The sequence below is a fragment of the Octopus sinensis genome, linkage group LG20 (genome assembly GCF_006345805.1).
Source record: "Octopus sinensis linkage group LG20, ASM634580v1, whole genome shotgun sequence".
Classification (NCBI taxonomy): Eukaryota; Metazoa; Mollusca; class Cephalopoda; order Octopoda; family Octopodidae; genus Octopus; species Octopus sinensis.
Window position 1 is genome coordinate 5,531,746 of NC_043016.1, and position 26,933 is coordinate 5,558,678.

At 41.4% G+C, this 26,933-nt stretch overlaps 1 long non-coding RNA gene across 2 annotated transcripts; it reads left to right on the forward strand.

Annotated features, from left to right (window-relative positions):
* The first annotated feature begins 444 nt into the window (after window positions 1-444).
* LOC118767263 lies at window positions 445-26,001 on the forward strand. 2 transcript variants are annotated; one of them, XR_005003168.1, is made up of 3 exons: window positions 445-455; window positions 16,276-16,283; window positions 25,756-26,001. It is a non-coding gene; the product is annotated as an uncharacterized LOC118767263 (long non-coding RNA). The 2 variants fall into 2 exon arrangements; XR_005003169.1 differs by lacking the exons at window positions 445-455; window positions 16,276-16,283 and adding exons at window positions 12,893-12,904; window positions 16,847-16,856.
* The last annotated feature ends 932 nt before the right edge of the window (window positions 26,002-26,933 follow it).

A 26,933-nucleotide genomic window follows, 5' to 3' on the forward strand; every position in this document is an offset into this window, starting at 1 on the left:
ATTATTATTATTATTATTATTATTATTATTTATTATTATTATTATTATTATTATATGTTTGACTTTTGCTTTATGTCTGTACAAGTTGGCTCCAAGTCTCACCCAGAGACCTCAAGAGACAACAGGTTGGAAGTTCACGTTGTTGTTATGCCTAGTGTGCCATATATTTGGTTGTTTTTTGTGTTGTATTAGTGGATGTCTAAAACAAATATTTGTTTTAAACCTTGAGATTACATAGAAAGTATTTTGCGTAGGACATGAGCAGTTGCCATGAGCACTATCTTTTGAATTTCTGCCATTTTTGGGTTTCCTGGTATCTGAGTTAGGTAGCAATCAGCCCTTTTTGCTATCATTCCCAGGGCACCTATGACAATAGGTATTGTTTTAGTCTATTATTATTATTATTATTATTACTTTTTTTTTCTTCTTTCAAATTTGCTTCCATTTCTTGCCGAGTGTCTTCCCGACTCCTAGGGCAAAGAAACTCATAGTATACATTGGTAGGCCATTAATCCAAAATCAATAGTTCATTCTTTTTTTTTTTTTTTATTAAATTAAAATACATGAGCAGCAACAGTTCTCACATCGACAATGCCCTTCTCAATACGTGTGATGTACCAGTTAAGACAATCTTTTGCACTTCTTGCAGGGATGGTAAGCCAGGGATCATTCTCATATAATTTTCGGTTCCCTTCTTGATCATTCCTAGTGCTCCTACGATCACTGGTATTGTAACCGCCTTGAGATGCCACATTTTCTCAATTTCAATGAGTAGGTCTTTATATTTTCTGAGCTTGTCAAATTCTTTCGCTGAGATATTATGATCACAGGGGATGCTCATGTCGATCAATAAGCAAACTTTATTGTTTTGGTCTTTCACAACACTATCTGGTTTATTGGCTTTGATGGTTCGGTCTGTATGTACTGGAAAGTCCCACAGAATGGTTACATTTTCTCCTTCAGTTACAGCCTCAGGGTGGTGATTATACCACTTGTCGGCAGCTTTGATATTGTAATGCCGACTTATTAGCCAGTGTAGATATTGGTCAACTCTGTCATGTCTTAATTTATACTCCACTGGTGCTAAGACTTTACATCCAGAGATTAGGTGGTCCACTGTTTCAATCATGTCGTTGCAGAATCGGCATTTTGGGTCTGCTCCATTTTTCATCACATTGGCCTGGTAGTTCCGGGTTAATAGGCTTTGATCTTGAGCAGCTAGGATGAAACCTTCGCTCTCTGCTTTTAACCCTGAGCTCCGTAGCCACTGATGGGTTTGCTTCTGGTCAACATCAGCTTGTTTGCTGCGGGCCATATATTTGCCGTGCAGAGGTTTCTCCTCCCACCTATCAGCCAATTGCTCGTGCGCTTTTTTCGTTGCCATTATTTTCACCTTCTTTGCAATAATAGTTGCCGTACTTCCCTCGGGTTGTTCAGTTTGGGTATCCTGCACGAGATCAATAGCAAATTTTTTGCTTTCCTTTATGATAGAATGAAGCTTCTTTCGTCTCTCGTGATTTTCCACGAGCTTCAGCATCCAGTCATTCGTTATTTCGAGATATTTGGCCAGTCCAATTGTGGTTGTTTTGTAAGCTAATTCAAATTGGATCAGGCCTCGACCTCCTTGGGCTCTGGGAAGGTAAAGGCGATCTACGTCTGCCTTTGGGTGGTGCATCCTATTACAACTCAGCAGCTTGCGTATTTTCCTATCTATATTCTTTACTTCACTCATATTCCAGTTCAACACATTGTAGCTATAAGTAACAACTGGGACTGCTAAGGAATTTATAGCTAACACCTTGTTACGTGCATTTAGTTCAGATTTCAGGACTGCATGAACTCTCCTATAACATTCCTTCTTGATCTTCTCTTTCATGCTTGCATGCTGAATACCAGAGCCTTCATTTATCCCTAAATATTTGTATGTTTGTTCTTGCTCAAGCTCTCTTATGACTGTGTCAACATCTAACACGACTGAATTTGTGGTCTTCACTTTCCCTTTCTGGAAAGTGGCCTGGCACACTTCTCAAGTCCAAACTCCATCCCGATGTCATCGCTGAATGCTTTCACAGTGCGCAATAGGCCTTCAAGTTCATTATTGTCTTTACCATAGAGTTTTAAGTCATCCATATAAAATAGATGGCTTTTTTTTATTGGCAATTTTATACCCATACCCTGTTCTGTTTAATTCACTTGTAAGGGGTATTAAGGCTATGCAGAATATTAAAGGTGAAAGTGAGTCACCTTGAAAAATTCCACAGTTGATGTTTATATTTTCTGAGGCAAGTACTCCATTAGAGTGGTATAATTGGAGATTCGTATTCCCAACGACATATTGTGCTTCAGGAAGCTTGAAATCACAGGGGAAATTTTGAAGATGTCCAGCGATCTCAAGATCCATGGATGCGTATACTGTCGAAGGCCTTTTTATAGTCAATCCATGCGGAGCTGAGATTTCTGCGCTTGTTGTGACAGTTCTCAAGGATCATACGATTAATTAGCAGTTGATCTTTGCTCCGTAAGAGCCTCGGCGACACCCTTTTTGTTCAATGGGGAAAATATCGTCCTTCTCCATGAATGCATATGTTTTCTCCGCCAGGATAGATGTTAGGATTTTATACGTGGTGGATAGGCCGATAGTTTTTTGGAAGGTTGGTTTCGTTGTTCTTTGGGAGTAGGTAAGTAATACCACTTGCTAACCATTCAGGTGTTTTCTTTGGGTCTCTCATAATTCCATTGAGCAGCTGAACTAGCTTACCGTGTGCGCATGGGAGCGATGCGAGCCAGAAATTCGGCACCCTATCTTTACCGGGGGATTTCCAATTATGGGCCTTCGTGAGTGCCTTTCTTAGGTCTGCTATTGTGATGTCTTCCCATGCTTGTTGTAAATTTTGGTAGGATCCTTCAGTTTGTATAATCCAGTCTGCATTTATGTTGTACGTCTTCTTGTCACTCCAAATCCTTTTCCAAAAGTTTTGAACTTCTTCCATGGGAGGGGGGTCTTTAACGGTTACTTTCTCCTTCCCTATTTCTCTGTAGAATTTTTTGGCATTGGATGTGAACAGCTTATTTTGCTTGTAAAACTTGTTTCTCTTCTCAAATCTTCGTATTCTTTGGGCTTTTGCTTGGACTTTTTGTTTCAGCGTTTCTTTTATTGATATCAGTTCTTCTCTTGGTGAGGATCCAAATTTTCTCTTCATCTTTCTTCCTGTTCTGGATCTTACATCATTTCCACATATTAGTTCATTTAATATTGATATTTCCCCTCTCATAAATTCAATCTCTTTTTCAATTTTACTTCTCCAGGTTTGATTTCTTCCCAGGTTTGGTTTTCTTTGTATTTTCGGGGGCATACAGCTGGTTTCAATTGCCCTAGCAGAAGCGTATATAATTTCATTTAACTCAGTAAAATCAGGTTTTAATTCTTGTATTATTTCATTTGTTACATAGTTGCCAATTTGGATTTGTTTTTTATTTTGGTTTGTATTTGAGAGTTTATGAAGTGGTTCTCTATCATTCATACTTGTATGTCTTACAACTTCAAGTGTATTCAGGATTTTCTGCCTCTGCCTGCCATAGACTCTCTGTGTTCTTCAGCAAATGCGAGATCTTCAGTTACTGTTGTTTTTCTTTTCCTGGCTATCTTTAACAGGTACAATAGAATTTCTTGTATCTTCAGGCTTTGCGTACTTTGGTCAGATGGCAGTCTTTCAATTAAGCCTCGTGGCGGCTATACTGTTCATCTGATTCTTCATTTCCTTTGTGTCTTATATTTATGTCATTTTCCGTTGCGTGCTTGATCGCGCTTATTTCACTGTCTGTGAGTCTGTTATTTCTAAGGATATCCCTCCTCACATTTGCTAAGTTGTTCTCGTCCAAATAGGGCCTACTGTCTTGATTCGTGTTTACTGTAAGAGTTTGCGGTGTGTCTCTCTTGAGATGGCCTACCTAATGCATAGTAATAAGCGTATATTACTTCTTTATACTCTTCTCGGGTCCATTTGTTCCGCTTACATTTTTTTCTTTCTGTGTGTTTCTGGTGGTGAACTTGGAGGGCTCGAGTTGGGGGATTTCCCGTTCAAGTGACCATCCATGTCCGTATTCGGAGAAGAGTTTGTGCCAGTTGATGACTTTTCGACCCCAGGCTGGCTCTTCTCTGGGGGACGCGCTTCCAGATTAACCATAGGACAAGAAATTTGGTATACTGATTTAGTTTTCCTTTTAGTTTCCAAAAACATTTTGGTGCTACGATAATGTTATCCTTTTTGAGCTTTGATTGGCTCGTGGGGAGACAGCCATCATTGCCGTTACAATTATAATCGTAACATTATAGCAGCCGTAGTCGGCTTATTATCGTTATTATCATCGCCGTTATTATCACTATCATCATTATCACCACCATTACCATCATCATTATCATCATCACCATCGCCATCATCATCATCATCATCATCAATGATATTGTTTTATGTGTAGTCACAGCAGTATCTTATTATTGTTATTTTTGTTTTTTATCATTATCACCATCACAGTAGTGTCTGTCTGTCTCGTTGGTTGGATTGGTGGTTGGCTGGCTGACTGTCTTCAACGCCAGAGTTCTTGCCTGTCAAATAATACTTTCATATTTGGTTAACAATAGAGCCGAGGTGAGGTTTGTGTTGGCTGAACTCTTTGAGTGTGTGTGTGTGTGTGTAGATAGATAAAACTTAGATATGTTTCGACCAAAGATTGGTCCAGGCCATGTCTAACTTAATAGCACCACCTGAGTTAATAGCACTAGATAGATTATCAGCACTATTACTATCATTATTATCATCATCACCATTATTATCATCATTATAATCATCATTACCATTATTATTATTATTATTATTCAGTAGTTTTATTTTTATAGCGTGCTTTCACTTCACTACCGAGCGCAGCTCTGTGTGCCTTGGGTATGTGCTGTGATTTGTTGTGATGCTCTGATGGTTATTGTATGGAAAGTGTTCTGCGTAGGATGTGTGCAGTGCCTAGTAGTGCAATTTTCTGTATGTTATATGTGTTTGTAAGTCCTGGTGTTTTTGTTATGTATTTGTCTGAATATTTTTTTATCATGCCTAATGCACCTACTATGATAGGAATTGTTTCTGTTTTCAGATTCCACATTCTAGTTTCCTCTATTTCCAGGTCTTTGTATTTTGAGAGTTTCTCCATTTCTTTTAGAGACACGTTGTCATCAGCCGGTATTGATACATCAATTAGAAAGCATTTTTTTCTTCATGATCTCTGACAACTATATCTGGTCTGCTGGCCTTAATTTCTCTATCTGTGTGTATCGGCATATCCCAGAGTATGGTTGCTTTCTCGTTTTCTGTGACCTTTTCTGGTGTGTGCCTATACCATCTTTTTTCTGTTGTTATTCCATAATGTTGGCATATCTTCCAATGTATGTAGGTTCCAACTCTGTCATGTCTGTGAATATATTCCTTCTTAGCCAGGACTGGGCAGCTAGAGATAATATGATTTATTGTTTCTTGTCCATCTCCACATATTCTGCAGTTACTTGTAATATTTCTTTTCATTACATGTTTTTGGTAATTTCTGGTAGGGAGGCTTTGGTCTTGTGCTGCAATTAAAAATCCCTCTGTTTCTGCTTTGAGTCCTGAGCTTCTCAACCATTGCTGGGATCTTTCTTTGTCTATTTCTTTTGCGTTTAGTTTAGTCCAGTATTTACCATGAAGGGGCTTTTCTTGCCATCGTTTTATCATGGTTCGTTGCTGTTCTATTTTTAGTTTGGATTTCATTTGTTTTATAGCTTTTGTTGTTTCTTCTCATCTTCTTCTCTTCTTCTCTTCATGTTTATTAGGTGGTATGATTTCTTGTTGTATTTGTCAGCTTCCTTAAATACTGAGAACAGTTTTTTGTTTTGCTCGTGTTTTGCCGCTCTCTGGATCAGTTTTCCTTCCTTCTGAAGTAGATATTTTTGCAGTCCTATGGTGGTTATTTTATAGTAGTTTTCCAGCTGTATAAGGCCTCTACCACCTTCTATACGTTGTATATATAGTCTTTTATGTCAGATTTTGGGTGATGCATTCTAGATCCTGTCATTATTTTTCTTGTTTTCCTATCTATTTTGGTCAGTTCATTTCGTGTCCAGTTAAGGATATTGTAGCTGTAACTTATAACTGGGACAGCTAAAGTGTTGATACCTATTATCTTGTTTTTAGCATTGAGCTCTGTTTTTAGTATTGATCTAACTCGTCTATAATATTCTTTTTTTATTTTCTCTTTCATTGTGTGTGTTGTCTTATCTAGTTCATGGATTCCTAAGTATTTGTAAGTTTGGCTTTGGTCTAATTCTTTTATTTCATTGGTTTTATCTAGTGTGATGTTGTTACTCTTAACTAGTTTTCCTCTTTTCATGGTTACTTTGGCGCATTTTTCTAATCCAAATTTCATGTCTATTTCTTTGGTAAATCCATGAACTGTCTTTAATAGTGTTTCCAGCTGTTTGTCATTTGCAGCGTATAGTTTTAGGTCATCCATATATTATTATTATTATTATTATTATTATTATTATTATTATTATTATTATTATTATTATTATTATTATCATCATCATCATTATTATTATCATCATTATTATTATATAATAAATACACACAAATATGTACGTATGTATACACACACACACACACATACACACACACACACACAAACAAACAATAGGTTTCTGCGCCAGCCTGCATATGTAGATACTTAGTCCCCCCACTTTTATGATTATTCACATAAGTTATGCTTCAGTATATGTCAATTTAACCAAAGTTGTTGACGTTGTTAAAATTTAACTGATAAATTACGTATAACCAATTGGATTCCATGGACAGCGAGGCTCACCAAGCAGATCGAGCCGAAAATGTCGCTAGAAGCTAGGATCACCAAGCATAGATTGGCATATTTCGGTTATATTATGCAGAGAAAATCCCTGGAGAAGGACATCATGCTCGGAATGGTCAGTGGCAAGAGAGGAAGAGGCCGACCAAGAACCCGCTGGCTTGACACCATCATGAGTGATACTGGAATGGACATAGTCAATCTGAAAGAAGCGGCCCAGGATAGAACTGACTGGAGGACACTGATCCAACGAGTAACCGAGAGTCGACTTCGACTGAGCGGGTAGATAGATAGATAACCAATTGTTATAAAACGTGGACGTTTTATTTTTGTTATTATACATATATTTTTTTGTATTTTGCTTTTAATTTGCAATCAGGGAATACTTGCCTTTTTTAGTTTCAAATTGGTGGGTTTTACGCGGCAGTTAACCGTATCATTAAGCGCTGGGATGAGCTTTTACTTGGGTGCATGCACGTTCGAGCGTTCGCCTTTGAAAGACAGATCTTGGAAAATGTTGATTTCATCAGTATGTTATAAATAATTAAATAGTTGGGCGAAATTCTAGTTTAAACACCCCATATAACCCCTCATAACTTTTCTTTACTTTTGGGACACAGGAATTTATATGATAATGAAAAGCAGAAACAAAATCTTTTGTGTGTGTGACTTAAGGGCGATTAAGCTGTTGTTTTTAACTCATTTCACGACCTCCTTTCTCATTTCTTTGTCACTTTGACATGTACTGATGTTTTTCATGGTTATATGCCATTATCAATGAAGTCTTAAATAGGCTACATTTGCATATATCTAAGCATTATAGTTCGCTAGTGATATGAATAATCATAAAAAGAGAGGGAAGTATCTACATACGCAGAAGCTGTTGCTTATATGTGTGTGTGTGCGTGTGTGTATAAAATTAGAAATATTGCATTTCTAAATCCCTCAGAGAAACTTATACTGTAGTAGCACGATAAAATGATGGTTTGTTGTCAACTTAATGTGACAGTCCCAGGAAAGGGGAGAATGCTACTGATATTTAGCCCCAATAAACACCGTTTCAGGTTGGCTATGTGACACAAGCGTTTTGTGTCCTTATGTTTTCAAACAGGGGAGACAAGCACCTCCACCCAGCAAAGCCAAATATCCACAGACTAGTTTCAGAGTCATTGCTCTTCACCAGTCTGGAATAGCTTGGTTAGTTAGCTGCCTATGTTTATTTGCCTTTGAAAACATACAAAATTTCAAGTGAAATAAATTCACCGATCTACAAAATTAGAAATATTGCATTTCTAAATCTCTCAGAGATACTTATACAGTAGCAGCACGGTAAAGTGATGGTTTGTTGCCCCAGTTAACTGTTCCTAGTTGGCTAAGCGACACAAGCGTACTGTGTCCATATGTTTTCAAAGGTGAATAATCATCGACAGCTAGCAAACCAAGCTACTCCAGACTGGTGAAGAGCAATGACAGTAACTAGTCTCTGGATGCTGGCTTTGCTGGGTAGAGATGCTTGTCTGCCCTGTTTGAAAACATAACGACACAGAAAATGTGTCATGGCCAACTAGAAACGGTGTTTTCTGGGGCTAAATAGCAGTAGCATTCTTCCATTTCCTGGGACTGCCACATTAACTTGGCAACAAACCATCACTTTACCGTGCTGCTACTGCCTAAATCTCTCTGTGATATTTAGAAAAGCAATATTTCTAAGTTTGTAGTTCAGTGAATTCTATATGTTTTCGACAGTTAGCAAACCAAGCTACTCCACACTGATGAAGAGCGATGACTCTGAAACTAGTCTCTGGGTACTGGGTTTGCTGGGTGGAGGTGCTTGTCTCCCCTGTTTGAAGACATAACGAGATAGTACGCCTGTGTCACATAGCCAATTGGAAACGCTGTTTACTGGGCTAAGTAGCAGTAGCATTCTTCCCTCTCCTGGGACTGCATCATTAAGTTGGCAACAAACCATCACTTTTTATATATATATATATATACCGGAGTGAAACAAGGTGGAAAAAAGAGTACTCAAATACCAGAGGTAGAGTAATATGCTTTATTTAAAAACACCAGAAATATAACAAAAGCTGTTAGAGTTTCACGTTCCCGATCGTCGAACAGTTTTGTTAACATGGAATAGTAATAGCGATATAATCAAAACTAGTTGAAGGATACACCTTTAAAAAAAGGATTTATTTCATTGGGCGTTTCAATGAACAAAATAAATGAATTCAATATAAATTCATCCTATTATAAAAATCGAGGAAAACCTTAAATCGAAGAGTGGATTTAAAATACATATTGTAAATAATTATATACGAAATATAAGTCGATTAATAAATTAAAATTTTCACGCTGCATTACATAAATATTTTACAACAGTATATACCCACACTAGACAATCTATAATATACATATATACATCAAAATACACAGATGCATGCACATAGTTACATACATATACAGGCATATAAATGTAAGATATGAATATACGCACAAGTACACATATACACATATGCACGCAACCATACCCGTGTACGAAAATCTCTTGGTGTATACATATAGAAGTCAGTTATAACAGACAAGTTAGGCAAGAAGTATATCTTAAACGTAGGGAGGGGGGGAAGAAAAAGAAAATAAGAAGAATCCTAGCGAAAGAAAGCGGTAAAGGCGGCAGAAGAGGAACGCATTGTTTAAGGACGCTTTCAAAGTAACGAATAGGGAGAGAAATGATACTTTGCGAAAGAAAGAAAAAAGAAAGAGAGATAGGTGACGGAATATGTGTAACATATTACGTCAATTGAAAGGACCAATGAAACAAATCCATTTTTAAAAGTGTATCCTTTAACTAGTTTTGATTATATCGTTATTTCTGTTCCATTTTAACAAAACCTGTCCGACGAACGGGAACGTAAAACTCTGAGTAACAGCTTTTGTTATATTTCTGCTGCTTTTAAATAAACTATATATATATATATATATAATAGAAATATTAAAATTACTAAGTCTCTCTAAAAGAGAACAGCGGCAGCGTTCCCGGAAAATAATAGTTATCGCCATACTAATATGGCATTCTTATAAAAATAAGAAAAAAGCTGTCCGCTTATTAGCTCCATGAGGCCATCGCCTTAAGTTAGCTATTTGATACACAAACTGTATCCATATAACCTTCGAACAAGGGAGGTCAGTCGCTCCACACTACTTGACCGGCAGCTACAGACGCGTTTCGGGGTATTGCCCCTTTTCAATGCAGCGTAGCCAGCCAGTAGGTGTCGCTTCCGACAATCTCTGTTCGATGGTTTTATTTACCTAGTTTCGCTGGAATACATCCACTTGTTTTCAATAATAGAAATATTAAAATTACTAAGTCTCTCTAAAAGAGAACAGCGGCAGCGTTCCCGGAAAATAATATCTGTAGCTGCCGGTCAAGTAGTGTGGAGCGACTGACCTCCCTTGTTCGAAGGTTATATGGATACAGTTTTTGTATCAAATAGCTAACTTAAGCGATGGCCTCATGGAGCTAATAAGCGGACAGCTTTTTTCTTATTTTTATAGAATGCCATATTAGTATGGCGATAAACTATTATTTTCCGGGAACGTGCTGCCGCTGTTCTCTTTTAGAGAGACTTAGTAATTTTAATATTTCTATTATTGAAAACAAGTGGATGTATTCCACCGAAATTAGGTATAACAAAACCATCGAACAGAGATTGTCGGAAGCGACACCTACTGGCTGGCTACGCTGCATTGAAAGGGGGCAATACTCCGAAACGCGTCTGTAGCTGCGGCTCAAGTAGTGTGGAGCGATGACCTCCCTTGTTCGAAGGTATATGGATACAGTTTGTGTATCAAATAGCTAACTTAAGGCGATGGCCTCATGGAGCTAATAACCGGACAGCTTTTTTCTTATTTTTATAAGAATGCCATATTAGTATGGCGATAACTCTATATATATATATATATATAATATTATATACACACTAGCAGTATCGCCGGCGTTTTGCTCGGGTTTGTAAGGGAAATACTATATAAGCATTTTTAGAGAGTTACTTCCCTTATAAATTCGGGCTTTCTTAGCCATTTTTGTTTTGGTGTCTTCAAGCCATGAAGTCGTGTTCTAAAAGAACGCTGGTTTCCTTCACCAAACGCATTACGACGTTGATTTTTTACACTCCCTCCCCACAGCTTCACGAGGGAGGGAAGGGGGAGAAGCAAACAGGTGCAACTGTGAGCGTGGACGCCAACTCCGACGCCATCGACCTACGATGCATTTTATGCATTAAAATGGAATAAAAAATGATGTTAAATTATTTTAAAATCGTAGACTCATCGTTGACGCGCGCTAATAGTCGACGAGCTCGATATGAATCGAGACTATAAGATACCCGAATTTGGTTAAACTGCACCGCAAAATGTTGGGAGGAGAGTTAGGAATCTAAATCGAAGGGGACAGACACTCACACAACTAGAGTTTAATATTAGATATATATATATATATATATATATATAATTAGATTGGTTTCGGCCATTATCGGCCCAGGCCATGACTACTCAATAGCACCACGTAGAAGAGTGTTTTAATTAATTATTTCGGATACCAAGCAGAAAGTGTTATTGGCTGAGACGTGTCTAGGTGTAGGTGGTTTGTCCGGTACTTTCTAGAGGAATTTGTCCAAGTACTGTTTGTGAAAGTTGTTGTGAGGTCTTTTTAACATTAATTTCTTTTGGGATAACATTGAAAAGAACAGGACACATTTGCAGTGAAGAAACTATGTCGCAATGATCTTATGTGATGTGATCTTTACTCTTGTAGGGGGACACATTGCACTAGGGTGAACTGTAGCCCAAAATACCGATATAATTTGGATAATATTGGCGGAAATTTTCCACATGGTGCAAATAAGGTATCGCTCACGGCGGCGTGGAAGGGAATAGGATTTCAGCTGTTTCAAATCAAGTCCCTTCATTCATTTATTTTTTTAGTGATTGATGTTCATTATGTCTTGTCTTTTTTTTAGGGGTCCACAATGGACAGTAGTATTTGAGGGTGGGGCCTAGTGAATGTGAAGAGAAGAAGGATGATTCATGATCCCTAGATTGAAAAGTTCTGAGGATCCATGAGTACATTCTGCGAGGCAACATTTTGTGTTGATGTGCACACTCCAGCTAGGTTGCTGTCGACAGTTACACCTATGTCTCTGATATTATCCGACGGTTCAAGTAGGTTTCCCGATGGTAGTGTATATGGTTGTTGGAATGTGCCCTCTTAAAAAGAAGTGGACCCAGCACACTACACTGCCGGGCTCAGCTGACGACTTTGCTGGTCTTGAGTGGCTGCCATCAACTGGGTCCTGTTGTTAGGAAATAACCTAACCCCATTGAAGTAGCATGGATAGTTTCCTTAACAGTATATTGTTGTCGACTGTCAAAGGCCTTGATATGACAATCGTCGTTGGAGCCTCAGGGGCATTTAAGATGTCATCAAAATGGTGGAGAAGCTGTCCTTCCCACCACGAAAGCATGCGGGTTACAATTTAGAATATGATTTTGCTCTAGGAAGTCTGTTATTCTGATCTCAACATCTCTCACATACATATGAGGTGAGTAAGATTGGACGGTAGCTACTTGAAGCGTTTTATTCCCTTTTAAAAGATAGGAACGACTGACTGGGAGAGAAGGGTTTTTGAGGGATAAGACTGGTATCCAGTGATTTCCTCCACGAGATTTGCAAGAGGAGCGCAAGTTGCTCTCTGCATTCCTTCAGCACTCTAGCAGGGAACCTGTCAGGACCCACTGCTGAATCAGGTTTGATTTCTTTTATTGCTGTTGAGATGTCAGTAGCGCTGAAGGTTATGTCGGAAACGACATGTTGAGAATTCAAAGAAGCAAAGCAGCTTGAGTCACTGAATTAGGTCACTGTAAAACAGAGCAGTATTGACTTTGCAGAATGTCAGCCATGTCTTTGACATCGCTGTGAAGGATACCGCTTCCGTCAACCATTGGGCCAATAGAGGAAACTGTGGTCCTATGTGTTTTTGCAAAGGAGTAAAACTTTAGGATTATTCTCTGGAGCTCCTCGGTCGTTTATGACGGTTCTTATACAGTCCTGCAGCTGTTAATGTTCGCGATTGGAGGTGATGCCGATGGTGGTATTTTAGTGGTATTGATTTTTCGTTTAGTCTTCTTATTCTCCTGATGAGCCTTTTCTATGTTTTAGAATCCTGCATAGCCTGTTATTATGAGTCGTGAGGGTGTGTTGTTTGAGCATATGAGGGTGACTGTGCCCTCAAATAGTTGCCATGCGTTTGTGCAAGAGCGAAGCGACCAGTCCATTTGCCATAAGTCTTGAGTGATCGCACTCCAGTTTGACTTGTGTAAATTCATGTTATCAAATGGGTGCACTTGTGTTATGCCATTATCTTTGGATGCTGAAGATTGAGGTTACAAATCGGACAGGGCGTTTTTCCACTGTGATATTATGGATTAGTGTTAGCTTGATGCTTAGCACTAGATCCAAAACACTTTGGGTTGGCCAAAATTAGTAACCGGGATAAAATGAGTAATTTCTAATTTCTCGATTTCTCACTATCTGTTTGACTTCATATATTGTAAGTATTGCATCATCTATTGAGAAAGCTAGTTAGAAAGTTTGAAAAGTAGTCAGGTCACAGATAACTTTTTCATCCAATAAGTTATTCCTCTGCAATTGAAGCAGCTAATAAAATATCTGAATAAAGCCACGGCATCCCTAACCCACCGTTCAGCGGCTTTTGGCAGCAAATAGAGCGCCTTACAAGAGGTCTGCTTGCCCTCCACAAAAAGCGAAAGAGCATGCGTTCCAGCTTGTTCAGCCACGAATCGGGGCAAGGCACGACGGTCAGGACGGTAAGTGATTACAGAGGCGAAAAACACCTCTACACACCTCCTCCCTCCCTTCAAGGACAGCTTCCGCTCAGACCAGGTCTGAGTTAGGAGAGCACCTTTCTCGCTACCTCGCTCCAATTCTTCTCTATCTGGAGATCGGGACCTGCACAGATTCCAAGCATTTTCACCGGCCCTTCCGTCCAACGTTGTCGGAAGACATCGACTTGCCCCTCCAGGTGCCGAGTTGCAAGCCGACCGATTTATCCCGGTTGACTTTCGCTCCTGCCACCGCTTGGTAATCCCTTATGGCCTTACCCACCCTCTGTAGGTGCTCGACTCGGGATACGATGACGGTGATGTCGTCCGCATACGCTGAAGCTGACTTTCCGCACCCTAGATCTCGCGGAGTGCACCTCATAGTTTCCAACCTCCTCAGCAACGGCTTAAGGGCCAAAACGTAGAGAAGCGGGGAGAGAAGGCACTTTTGACGTACTGAACGTTCAATGCGGAACGGCTCCGAAAAGAAACTGTTCACCCGAACTACCGATTCGATATTGCTGTATAAGGCGTTGATCCATTCGCGGAAGGTCGGGCCGAAGCCAAGCCGCCGCGAGGACCGCCGCCCAGATACTGATGGTCCACCTTATCGAACGCTTCGATTGGTCCAAATGGACCACAGCCCACACCCTTGCCAGGAATCCTATTTACGTTTTCTAAGGCATAGCGTAGAGAGTGGAGATTGTCGTGGATGCTCCTTCCAGAGAGATGGCGCAAGTTTGCGCCTCGCAACAAGTTCACCCCACGACCCGCGCCAACCTTTTTGCTAAGACCTTGGCCAAAATCTTCAACTTGCGTAAAGCAGCGAGGATGGGCCGAAAATTATCAATGGAATCCCACTTGTTTGGATCCTTTCTTAACGACTCACAAACTTAGGAATTCTCCCGTTCTGCTGCCACCGGTCGGTGTACACGACATGCAAGTGGTGCTCAAACAAGTCTGGCATGCTACTATAGAGTTCGTGAGGCAGACCATCGAGACCCGGCGATTTGTCCCGCCACAGTCTGCACAAACATCCTCGACTCCTTGGCTGTGATCGGTTCCTCACAAGATTCCGCATCTGGCCTCGATAGACGTGGCGAACCGGCTAGGAAGTCTGCGAGCTTCTCCCCGCGCTCCAGTCCGCCGATCCTCCCGAATAGCTGGGCGAAATGATCGTGAAGCACCTTGCACATCTCCACGGGTTCGTTTACTGATCGACCATTTGGGTCCGTCAAAGATCGAATGGTTGAGTTGTTGCCACGCTGGCCACTCTACCACCCGGGCCCATCCGGCTGCGTTGATCCCTTCTGTCTCATGCACGGATCTTAGCCCTGACAATGCACCCTTCATGTTTAGCTTTGAGATGTTGGTTGAGTGCCAACCTCGCCGCTAACACTTTCGATGCACTGACTGACCCCATTGCCTCATCTATTGCCTTAACTAGTTCCTTTTCTACTTTGTTTCTAGCACTAGCTAGTTCTTTGCTAAACCTAATTGACTCAAATTTGATAGCTCTTTTCAGGGCGTACCACCATTTGTTGTTGATAATGGATCCGGTTAACGCCAACATTACTAATTGTTTCATCCGATTCCTGTAGGCTTCACAGCCCAATAGTGACTTTTTTTTAGCTTCCAGTAACCGGTACCTCGTCTACACATGCTATCTATATCGAGCGTACAGGTCACTAATTTGTGACCGCTGTAGCTGACGATATGTGTTGTGGACAGCAAAGTATTTCTTATCCTTTTCCTTGTAGTTATGATTCTATCTATGTAAGATCTGGACGGACCCGTCGTTTCTTGCCCAGGACCCGCTGGAACGTCTGGGTTGTCCAGTCTTAATCGATCTGCCAACTCGAAACGACTTAGCAGATCGTTGAGTGAAGTAATACCCTCCTATTCTTTCTCGAGCCAGCATAATCTACGTGTGCATCGCAAATTATATTGAAGTCACCTAGCAATACTAACGTGTTCGACGTGCCGATAAAATTCTCTAGGCTTTTGAAGTAATCTTTCTGCTCGGCTTTTTCCTTCGCAGGGAGCATAGACAGTGACCAGCCTGAACACTTTACCACTGCTATCCGTCACATCCAAAACGACTAACCTGCCTTCCGGATCTATAAAGACAGTTCTAATCTCTAAATCCAGGTTTTTTCTGATCAGCACCGCCACTCCTCCGCCCCCTCCAGGTCGACAGGGAGAAACGTATTTCTCGTAGCCGTTTAGAAGGGGTTAAAAAGCCTGCAGCCCACTCAGTCTGGATTCGGTAATTACCACTACATCCAAACGATTTGTAGGCAGCCTTGCTTCCAATACGACCCCAGGTCGCGAATATTTAAACAAACGAGTTTAAACGAGAATGTGAAAAATTAGTCGAATGTTAAAAACTTATTGTTTTAACGGGAGAGAGGGTGTAGTTTCACCCCCTCTTTTTCTGTCTGTGAGCGTTGTGGTTTGCGAGGTCATTTTTTTTTTTCGCGAAATCGTCTGTAGAGATAGCTCGAAAAGTTCATCTGTAACGGGCCCGACGTCCTCCGCAAAAGATTTTTTAGTTCGAAATGCGTATAAAATTCGGAATTTTCAAGAATAATACTATTTACATCTGTTGCGATATATTTTTTCGCCGATTTCATTAAAACAATTTGGTCTCTTAATAGTTATTATTTGTTCATCGCCGTGAAGGGTTTATCTTTTTTATATTAGGCGATTGTGGTGTGTGTGTGGTGTGTGTGTTGTGTGTGTGTGTGTGTGTGTGGTGCTTGGGGGTGTGTGTGTGGTTTGTAGAAGCGTCGTTGTTTGTAGGTGTGTGTGCTTGTGGTAGGTGTATGTGTGTTGTGTGTGCCTTTTCCAGTGTGTGTGTTTTTTGGCTACGTGTGTGTTTGCGACTGTATTTGTGGGTGTGGGTGTGCCTGTCTGTCTGTTTGGAGCATAGTCCTGTGTATCCGAAGAGAGTGGGTTTTTCCGTTTCCATCTTTTTGAAGGTTCCACGGTTGACCCCACTCTGGTTGTTGTTGTGTTGTTTTCTCCCGCTGTCGGCAATTGGTGTGCACGACGTGGCTGCTATTTCTAGTGGTGTGGTCGTTGTCTCGGCGTCGTGCTTGCCTCTTCTGTTGCGTTTCTTGGCTGTCTTCTTCTTACAGCTCGACCTTATGTGACCTTTCTCGCCACATTGTAACATCTGGGCTTTCTCCCTAGACTATCACCATCAGGCTGGTATTTTCTCCAATTGTAAGGGAACGGGGCATTTTTTTAAATGTTGAGGGGTTTGCTTGGATGACAAGCTCTAAATCTTGTCCAACCCAGTTCATGTGGTGGTATCTCTTAGATGAAGAATTGAACTTTCTCTTCTTTGCCTATGAGAATAGCGGCTATCATCCAGGCCACATCTATTTCGGGTGATATATCAGTGACCGTGATTTTTGAAGTTCTCTTCCTATGTAAGTCGGCAGGAAACTACTTCTTCCGACTTCAATGTCATTGTTGAATTTTCCCTAGCTTTTTCTTCGTAGGAAACGCACATCTACAGTGCCGAAGCGACTACCCTCGTTAATAGCTTGTTGTTGCCATATCGGCCTCCTCAATAATTTCTATCGCTTTCCTCGGTACGAAATCAATTTTTTTAGTTTTTACATATGTTTTATATATCAAGTTTTTCTCCGTCGCGTAAATTAATTCACTGGGAGGGAGCAACTTCACATTATCACCTTCTTTTTTAGTAGTCCTTGGAATTACTAAATCTTCTTTGTTTATGACTATATTTTCACAGGGGCGCTAGTTGCTGCACTCGCAAAATAATTTTTGACTTTTCTCGCTAGACATTTTGTGTCTGCCTTGTAACGAGCGCGTGCGACGCCTCTATACCTTTACCTTCCTCCTCCCACATATTCGCCTCTATATCTTTACCGCCTCCTCCCAAATATTCGCCTTTATGCCTTCAAACAAATTTTCAAAGATTTCCTTGGACTCGGAAGAAATTGGTGACAAATTCATGTCTTTCGCCGCTTCCCCCTTGAAACAAGGGGGAAACAACGGCAATACTCTGTTTCAACAGCAGAAGAGAAGTGGTCTCGCCGACCAAAACAGCAAATTTTCACAATTTTCAGCACAAAAACAATCTTTCACTGCGGAGCAAAGAATAACACGACCGATAAGAGTCCGACCGAGAGAGACAGAGAGAGAGGGGGGGAGAGAGAGTGTGTGTGTGAGAGAAAGAGAGTGAGATAGAGAGTGAGAGAGAAGGAGAGTGAGTGAAAAGCGAGAAGGAGAATGAATGAGAAAGAGTGAGAGAGAGAGAGTGAGGAGAGAGAGAGTGTGAGTTAGAAATTGAGAGAGAGAGAGTGTGAGAGAGAGAGAGTGAGAGCGAGAGAGTGAGAGAGAGTGAGAGAGAGAATCAGAGAGAGAGTGATAGAGAGAGAAAGTGAGAGATAGTGAGCGAGTGTGAGAGAGAGGTGAGATAGAGTATTTCTTTATTCACCATAAGGTTGAGAAAAAGTGGGTACAAAACAAACGTTGGGGTCAGGGTATCGAATGAGACGAAACATATGAATAAACAAACAATTAAAATATATACAATTAAATGAGAATGATGATTAACAAAAAATGAAGCGGAGGACGCGGTCGACCCCAAAAACATACTCACACTGAAGACTTGCTTTCTCTTTTCTACATTCCCGATTAAACAGGTTCTTTCACTCGCAACATACTTGCTATATACTTCCATCTTTTACGAAACACACTTTGCGACAGGCATTTCTTCTCCAGCCTTATTTTCCGTTTCATGTGGAAAACGAAAAAGTCGATTAGCTCGAGACTGGAGATAAACATGCCTGTTGCAATTCCTTTTACTCTCGTCTTCCACACTACTTCTTTCGCCATAGCAACTACCGAAAGAAAACAGGCTCGCTCCTCCCTATTCAGGGAGGTCGGCGGAACTATCTTAATTACAGATTCGCTCGACAGTTGTACTCTTCTCGAATGCGACAACAGGTGTTCTACATAAGCCCAGAGTTCAGTCATCTTGGGGCATTGCACAATCGCGTGCAGGACAGTTTCACTGTCCCTCTCACATCTTGCACAAACCGGCGAAAGTGCACACCCATGTCTAAAGAGCTTATCTCGAACCGGTAAAGCTCTTCTGTAACACTGCCAGGCCAGCTCTTCTGTAACACTGCCAGGTAAATCCAGAGGTGCCTAAGCCTGAGCGCATGTCTGCGCATTTTTAGCCACGGCATCCCTAACCCACCGTTCAGCGGCTTTTGGCAGCAAATAGAGCGCCTTACAAGAGGTCTGCTGCCCCTCCACAAAAAGCGAAAGAGCATGCGTTCCAGTTTGTTCAGCCACGAATCGGGGCAAGGCACGACGGTCAGGCGGTAAGTGATTACAGAGGCGATAAACACCTCTGCAACCTCCTCCCTCCCTTTCAAGGACAGCTTCCGCTCAGACCAGGTCTGAGTTAGGAGAGCCACCTTTCTCGCTACCTCGCTCCAGTTCTCTATCTGGAGATCTGGACCTGACCAGATTCCAAGCATTTTCACCGGTCCTTCCGTCCAACGTCCTACGACGTTGTCGGAAGACATCGACTTGCCCCTCCAGGTGCCGAGTTGCAAGCCGACCGATCTATCCCGGTTGGCTTTCGCTCCTGCCACCGCTTCGTAGTCCCTTAAGGCCTCACCCACCCACTGTAGGTGCTCGACTCGGGAAATGATGATGGTGATGTCGTCCGCATACGCCGAAGCTGACTTTCCGCACCCTAGATCTTGCGGAGGAGAGAAGGAGAAGGTGAGAGGTAGAGTGAGAGAGAGGGTGAGAGAGAGAGTGAGAGAAGGAGAGGGTGAGAGAGAGAGTGAGAGAGATAGATGCTCCATTTTGTGCTTGTTCACATTCTGCGTAAGACAGTGAGAGAGAGAGAGATAGTGAGAGAGAGGGAGTGAGAGAGAGGGAGAGTGAGAGAGATAGTGAGAGAGTGTGAAAGAAAGAGAGTGAGAGATAGAGAGAATGAATGAGAGAGAGTGAGAAAGAGAGAGTATGGGAGAGAGAGAGTGAGTTAGAGACTGAGAGTGAGAGTGACAGAGAGTGCGAGAGAGAGAGAATGAGAAAGAGAGAGCGTGAGATAGAGTGAGAGAAAGAATTAGAGAGAGAGTGTGAGAGATAGTGAGAAAATGTGAGAGAAAGAGAGTGAGAGAGAGGGTGTCACAGATAGACATAATGAGAGGGAGTGAGAGAGAAAGAGTGAGAGAGAGAGGGAGGGAGAGAGTTAGAGTGAGAGAGATAGATCCCCCATTTCGGGTTTGTTTACATTCTGCGAAAGACAGTGGGAGAGAGAGAGATGAGAGATGGAGAGGAAGTGAGAGAGTGAAAGAGTGAGAGTGATAGTGAGAGAGAGGGAGGGGTGAGAGAGAGAGTGAGAGTGAGAGAGATAGATCCCCCATTTCGTGTTTGTTTACATTCTGCGAAAGACAGTGGGAGAGAGAGAGAGTAAAATGGAGAGAAAGAGAGTGAGGAGTGAAAGAGTGAGAGTGTAGTGTGAGAGGGAGGAAGAGAGTGAGAGAGATAGATCCCCCATTTCGTGTTTGTTTACATTCTGCGAATGACAGTGGGAGAGAGAGAGTAAGATGGAGAGAGAGTGAGAGAGTGAAAGAGTGAGAGTGATAGTGAGAGAGAGGGAGGGAGTGAGAGAGAGTGAGAGTGAGAGAGATAGATCCCCCATTTCGTGTTTGTTTACATTCTGCGAAAGACAGTGGGAGAGAGAGAGTAAAATGGAGAGAAAGAGAGTGAGAGAGTGAAAGAGTGAGAGTGATAGTGTGAGAGGGAGGAAGAGAGTGAGAGAGATAGATCCCCCATTTCGTGTTTGTTTACATTCTGCGAATGACAGTGGGAGAGAGAGAGTAAGATGGAGAGAGAGTGAGAGAGTGAAAGAGTGAGAGTGATAGTGAGAGAGAGGGAGGGAGTGAGAGAGAGTGAGAGTGAGAGAGATAGATCCCCCATTTCGTGTTTGTTTACATTCTGCGAAAGACAGTGGGAGAGAGAGAGTAAGATGGAGAGAGTGGGAGAGAGAGAGTAAGATGGAGAGAGTGGGAGAGAGAGAGTAAGACAATGAGAAAGAGAGAGGAGGCAAGATATAGCGAGTGAAAGAAATTGATAGACGTGGGAGGGGCTGTGTGATAAGTAATTTGCTTACGAACCGCAGAGTTCTGGTTCTAGTCCCACTGCGTGGAAAATTGTGCAAGTGTCTTCTACTATAGCCTGGCGCCGACCAAAGCCTTGTGAGTGGATTTGGTAGACGGACACTGAAAGAAGCCCGTCGTATATATGTATGTATATATGTATATATATGTGTGTGTGTGTATATGTTTGTATATCTGTGTTTTTCCCCTAAACATCGCTTGATAACTGTTGCGGGTGTTTATGTTGCCCATAACACTAGCGGTGCGGCGAAAGAGACCGATAGGCCTACAAAGAATGAGTCCTGTGGGGGGGGGGGTCGATTTGCTCGAATAAAGGCATGGCCGCAATCAAATAACTGAAGAAAGTAAAAGAGATTAAACGTTTAAATCGCGCCAGATTTGTATATTCTCTTAACTTCATAATCAAGGGAGAGAACTGAAACATAACAGAGTTAGTTCCCTTTACTTCAGGATTAGGGGTGGGGTGGGAGAAAGGTGTTTCTGTTATCTTCAGAAATGTAAACAAATCCACGTGTGTACTTGTACCGAAAGATCGCCCTATAACCATTACTTAATAAATAAATCTTTAATAATATTAACAATAGTCATAATAATATACTGAGCTTGTTTGTTCCTTGTCAAGCCATGAGAGAGAGGGAGATAGAGAGAGTGAGAGAGAGAAAGAGAGAGAGTGAGTGAGAGAGAGAGTAAGAGAGATAGAGAGAGAATGAGATAGATAGAGAGTGAGTGAGAGAGAGTGAGAGAGAGAGTGAGAGAGAGTGAGGGAGAGAGGGAGCGAGAGAGAGAGTAAGAGACAGAGAGGGTGAGAGAGAGTGAGGGAGAGTGTGAGATAGAGAGAGACAGAGAATAGGTGAGAGAGAGAGTGAGAGAGAGTGAGAGAAAGTGAGAGAATGAGAGAGAGGGAAAGCGAGTGAGAGAGTATTTCTTTATTCACCATAAGGTTGAGAAAAAGGAGACGAAACGTATGAATAAACAATTAAAATATATACAATTAAATGAGGATGAGTGATTAACAAAAAAATGAAGCGGAGGACGCGGTTGACCCTACAAACCACATACTCACACTGAAGACTTTGCTTTCTCCTTTTCTACATTCCCGATTAAACAGGTTCTTTCACTCGCAACATATTTCCTATAGACTTCCATCTGTTACGAAACACACTTTGCGACAGGCATTTCTTCTCCAGCCTTATTTTCCGTTTCATGTGGAAAACGAAAAAGTCGATTAGCTCGAGACTGGAGATAAACATGCCTGTTGCAATTCCTTTCACTCTCGTCTTCCATACTATTTGTTTCGCCACAGCAACTACCGAAAGAAAACAGGCTCGCTCCTCCTTATTCAGGGAGGTCGGTGGAACGATCTTAATTACAGATTCGCTCGACAGTTGTACTCTTCTCGAATACGACAGCAGGTGTTCGACATAAGCCCAGAGTTCAGTCGCCTTGGGGCATTGCACAATCGCGTGCAGGACAGTTTCACTGTCCCTCTCACATCTCGCACAAAGCGGCGAAGGTGCACACCTATGTCTAAAGAGCTTAACTCGAACCGGTAAAGCTCCTCTGTAACACTGCCAGGCCAGGGATTTTGGTAATATCCATAGGCCCCGGACAGAACGTTCTTTGGAACAAAATGCAACTTACAATCTTCTTTATTTAGTACTTATTTGCAATATATTGACATGTTTCGTACCATCAGTAAACTTATATTCATATAAGAGTTTACTCAATTCACAAAAGTTTCAGATAAAAAATTTGTCAATATACTGCAAAAAAGCATAACAATGTGAAGAAAATGTGTCAAAATAATTCCTAAAATGCAACAAATTAAAATTTGCAATTTTTTTTACTTTTCAATAGATATTTCCCCAAGGGATGACTAAAGTCACAGTAGATTTAAGGATAGGGCATAAATATATGCCCTATCAATAAATCTACTTTACATGAGTTATAAATTAACTCATATATATATATCCAAGATTCTCAAAAGTTTTCATGCTACAACTGTGTCAAAATATTGCACGTGAATACTAAAAAGCTTCAAATTTGAGTTAGCAATTTTGTTCACATTCTTATGCTTATTTGCAATATTTTGACACATTTTTCATCTGAAAATTTTTGTGACTTGTGTGATCTGTTAAATATAAATTTACTGATTGATGATAAGGATATATTTATCGAAGACATCACAAAAATATCAAAAGTTTTCAAGATACCTCATGTGTTAAAATATTGCAAATATGTACTAAAAAACAATAAATTGGAATTTGCAATCTTGTTCACATTGTTAGACATTTTTTATCTGAAAACTTTTGTGACGAGTAATTTCTTCGGTAAATATAAGTTTAGTGATTGATAATAATCTATATTTAGTAAAGTCAGAAAAATATATTATATCAGAAAAATATAAAACGGAGAAAAAATTGCAGATTCCAATATGTTGTTATTTAGTACTTATTTGCAACATTTTAACGCATTTTCTATCCTGAAAACTTTGACATTTTAGTGATCGACATGAGAAATTTAATATTATCTATGAGTTAACCTATGGTTACAAAAGAGATCATTCAAATCACGAAATTTTTCCGATAAAATATGTCAAAATATTGCAAATAAGCAAGAAATTTTTTTACTTCACAAAAGATTTCAGAAAACAAAATATTTAAATATAAGAAATAAACATGAAAAGCAAAATTGCTATTTCAAATTATTGTCTTTTAGTACTCATTTGCAATGTCTTGAAACATTTTTTGAAAATCTTTTGCCACTCTCTAGTGATTGTTGTTAAATATAATCTTATTATTTATCATATCTTATAATTACCGAAGAGATTACCCAAGTGACAAAAGTTTTCGAAAAAAAATTTTTGAAAACATAAAAAAGTAAACAAAATTGCAAATACAAATTTTAATTTTAGTACTCATGTGGAAAAAGTGTTCACTATACAAATAAAAGTAATAAAGTGATATTGCTGATTTAAATTTGTTATTTTAAAACTTTTTAAGATACCTAATGTATCTTGCAAACAAGTACTAAAAAAACAATAAATTGGAATTTGCAATCTTGTTCACATTAATCTATATTTATTAGTCATCAGAAAAATATCAATACTTTGTCACATTCTGTTTACTGAAATATTTTGACATTTTTGTGATGTCTTATAATTTGAGGTTTCAGGTGAAAAATTTTGACAAAATATTGCAAATAAGCATAAAAATGTGAACATGAACAAAATCAGGTAACTATTATTCACCTAAGAAATTTCTTATTTCACAAAGATTTCAGAAAACAAAATATGTTTAAATATTGGAAATAAACATGAAAAAGTAAAATTGCTAATTCAAAATTATTGTCCTTTCGGACTCATTTGCAATATCTTCAAACATTTTGTATCATGAAATTACCAAAGAGATTACCCAAGTGACAAAAGTTTTCCAAAAAATTTCTGAAAAGCATAAAAAAGTAAACAAATTTGCAAATACAAATTTTAATTTTAGTACTCATGTGGAAAATGTTTTTCACTATACAAATAAAAGTAATAAAGTGATATTGCTCATTTAAATTTGTTATTAAATTTATCACAAAACATTTGAACACATTTTTTATCCTGAAGATGACTGAAAACTATATTGATGAGAAGAGATTGCAAAATATTGCAAATAAACAGAAAAGTGAACAAAATTGCAAATTACAATCTTTTTTTTTTAGTACTTATTTGCAATATATTGACATATTTGGTATCAGGAAAACGTCTGTCACTTGGGTGATCTCTTTGATAAATGTAATCTTATCAATCAGTAAACTTATATTCATCCAAGAGTTTACTCAATTCACAAAAGTTTCAGATAAAAAATTTGTCAATATACTGCAAAAAAGCATAACAATGTGAAGATGTGTCAAAATATTGCAAATAATTACTGAAATGCAACAAAATTGAAATTTGAAATTTTTTTACTATTTCATGTTTATTTGCCCAAGGGATAAATAAAGTCACAGTAGATTGGTGACCTGTACGCTCGACATAGATAGCATGTGTAGATAAGGTACCGGTTACTGGAAACTAAAAAAGTCACTATTGGGCTGTGAAGCCTACAGGAAGCGTATTAAACAATTAGTAATGAGGGCGTTGACCGGATCCATTATCAACGACAAATGGTGGTACGCCCTGAAAGGAGCCATCAAATTTGAGTCAATTAGGTTTAGCTGCCTCGACGATATATCGTTGTACCGTTTCTTCTTCTTCTTTTCCGGCATCACTGCCTTAGCGCGTGTCGTTGTTGTCGTCGTATTCATGGCGACCACCGTCAGCGCACTCGCTCGTGACCGCAATCCGGACGCAATTCGTCGCAGCCGTTTCGAAAGGTGGAGACCACCGCAGAACGACGCATAGGGCGCCGGATGAGTCTAAAAGCTGCAGCAGGCCCACCCCTCACCGCTGCCCCTCTCGCCTGCCGTCCTCCTCCTCCGCCGTAGTCGCTTCCATTCGACCCGCACCGGAGCCCCTCCGCAGCGGCACCGGTGTGTGACAGTAGGATCGCAAACCGTTTTTGCTTCACGAACGTTTCTCCGCGCATTGACTCGTTTGTTTTCGCCTATTCTCCCGTCGGAGGAGGAGGCGCGCGCGTATACGAACGGCTACCGACCGGTCGAGCCCTACCCGCTCGCCTGTTTTCGGGCTGCCGATTCCTCTTCTTCTTCCGCTCGGCGGCGGCTTCCCGAGCTGCCGCCGCCGCACTCCGCACTCCGCACTTCGTTTTCACGTGTTGTGTCGGTGATACCTGGTTGATCCTACTATTAGTCATGCTTGTCTCAAAGCTTAAGCCATGCAAGTGTAAGTTCATGCCGTAAACGAATGGTGAAACCGCGAATGACTCAGGAACCGGACCTAATCCTCGGGACCGTATTCTTCCACCGTGAGGAGAGTGGATAACAGTGGCAATTCTAGAGCTAATACATGCAACCGAAGCCGCGATCGCAGGTCACACCCAGGCGTCGGGCTCGAAAACGGCGTTCGGCAGCCGGCTTCGCGGCATCGCCGCCGTTCACCGCCGGTGTCCGCTCGGCCGGTCCGGGGCGGCACACCCGCGCTCGTCCCTTCCGGTCGCGACGATACGGTCGGCCTTCCGCATTGGTCGCGGCGCAAATATTAGACTGAGACCGACGTGTACGGGCCGTCGCAGCAGCCGCCGCGCCTTCCGCGCGCGGGTCCTAGGCGTGCGGTGGCTTCACGCACTTCGATTTTGGTTACTCTGGATAACTGTAAGTACGATCGCACGGGCTAGTATCGCACTAGCCTTTGCGCGACGGGTCCCCCGCGAATCTGCCCTATCAACTGCCGACGGCCCGCTCAGTGCTAACCGTGGTGGCAACGGGTAACAGGGAATCAGGGTTCGATTTCGGAGAGGGAGTATGCGACACGGCTACCACATCCAAGGAAGGCAGCAGGCGCGCAAATTACGGGGAGGTAGTGTCGAGGCCCCGCGACCGGTATGAGTACACTTCAAATCCGTTAACGAGGATCGACTGGAGGGCAAGTCTGGTGCCAGCAGCCGTGGTAATTCCAGCTCCGGTGGGGTATATTAAATTTGTTGCGTTTGAAAAGCTCGTAGTCGGAATTCGGGTCTCGAAAACGTGCCCCAGCACGTTCGGGGCGACGGCGCCGTCGCAGGCGCGCTTCTGGCGCGTCCGCTTCGGTCGTCCGTTCGCACTTCCGACCCTATTCGCCGGTGCATGCGAGGTCGGGCCGCGGAGCTATGCTCGCGTCGCCGCCGCCCTGCACCTGTCTTTGCCCACATGTGTCGTCCGGTTTCACGCCTGCGCGGCCTAGTCGTCGCGCGGGTCGGTGCTGCGCGCACGGGAGCTACGAGGCAGGCGCGTCGTTGAGCGTCGTCGCCGTTCGCGTTTTAGCGGTAGTAACGCGTCCACCGTTTCGGCCCGCACGGTTCCTCCGAAGTTACTCTGCTAAAAAATTAGAGT